Below are 1,778 nucleotides of genomic sequence, written 5' to 3'. Positions count from 1 at the left end.
AAGTACATTAATTTTTAAAAAGTATGAAGTTGCAGATTCTATATATATGAACAGTAACAAGGGTTGACTTTAATGATGCCAGAATCTACCAGTTATAAGTAAAGGCTGAGGGTGAGAAGAGGAAGATCCTCTAGCATTCACACAGTGGATCTGGAGCAGAATTATCAAACTCTTGTCTGGACACACAGCTTCTAGGATTGCTTGAGGTTTGCAATTTAAATTCATAATGCTTGGAGTTAAAAGCTGCTTACCATCATCTCACACCAAAACCCCAGCTTTGGGAATGCCTAGTAGGCACACGGCAAGTAACTTCTGTCATCACACTCAGCCTGAAGGTAAGGCAGAGTCTTCAGGCTTGAGAAACAGGAGGCAACAGGAACAGGCCTGCAACCTGACACACTGCACACTTTTCTCTAAGACACGGAGCATCTCTTCTCTGTGGCTTTAGCACCACTGCCACATTTAAAGCATACTCTCAGGCTCTTCAGGGCATTGCTTTATTCCTGGTGCTTTTTCTTTTCTTTTACCGTGTCTTTGCAGGAGCAATATTATCAAAAGTATTTCAGTACCTTGTAAATTTCCGATTTAGAAAACTATTTCCCAGACTTTGAGGAATAAATTCAGTCTGGATACACATTTATAAATACTGAGACCAATAGTTTCTACATGTAATCAGTTTACTTTTAAATCCCAGGATGTGACGTTTATTGCTCTTCTTCCATTACCCTATCTAAGTGTGTGCGGGGGGGGGGGGGGGGAAGAGGAACAGAAAGAAAGGGAAAAAAAAACAGAAAAAGAAAACTTTCCAATTATACAGGTTACAAACCAGCCTTTGCAAATATCACTTTACATATGCTTGTGCTTGGCATCGTTCCAATCACTAAAACATCATGCTACCAATATACCTCAATACTGAGTGAAAAGACTGAAAATAGAGATGGGAGACTTGTCCAACCCACGACTGTCAAACCTGAGATAAAGATGGAGAGTGTATTCCTCCAGAATGAACTTTACAGAAAGGCAGAAAGGACAGGTTTGGGTTTCAATGTCAAAGGTTGGGCATGCCTGCTATAGATTTTGTGAGTGAATTCACTGGGAAATAAGCATTTTGACCTTTCCATATTGTACTTGCTAGGAACTTGACCTAACAGATATTGACTGAGTCAGCCTGTTAGCAGTTTTGATGGAAGACTTTCTGTTTCCTACTGAGATGTGTACTGAGTAGGCTCAGACCTCAGCCTCTGAGCTGAGACAGGGGAAGCAGTTGAGAATAATCTCCTGCAGAGAACAGAAGACTTTTATTATGGTACAGTCAATACCACTAAGAGTTACTTCCTCTAACCCACATGCTGTCAACTGATTTACAGGCAAGGGCACAATTCTGCACTTGAAGGAAATAATACGATTTCATTTTAAAAGGGACTTTTTTTTCATTGCTTAACTCAGTTTTCTTTACTCTGTAGTGTTTCAACTGCTAAAAAAGTACTAGCCTGATAAGACAAATTTGAATTACCAAATGATACATAGATTATAATGTTCCTTAAAATTAATTTTATTAAATTTTCATTTCTGCCTTTATTTAATTGATATTTGTATTTCATAAAATCACATAAAGGTCTAGTGTGGTAAATTTTGGAAAATGATACAGCTTGTATAAAAGAATATTTATAGACTGAGGTGTGCAGACAATTGTGATGATGGTTTTCATGCAGAACTATGGTCCTATGAGACATTTCCTTAGGTGAAAAGGGATGTTCACAGATTCACTGAAAAATGTT

The sequence above is a fragment of the Meriones unguiculatus genome, chromosome 2, assembly GCF_030254825.1.
Source record: "Meriones unguiculatus strain TT.TT164.6M chromosome 2, Bangor_MerUng_6.1, whole genome shotgun sequence".
NCBI classification, from domain to species: Eukaryota; Metazoa; Chordata; class Mammalia; order Rodentia; family Muridae; genus Meriones; species Meriones unguiculatus.
This window is presented reverse-complemented; position numbering follows the sequence as displayed.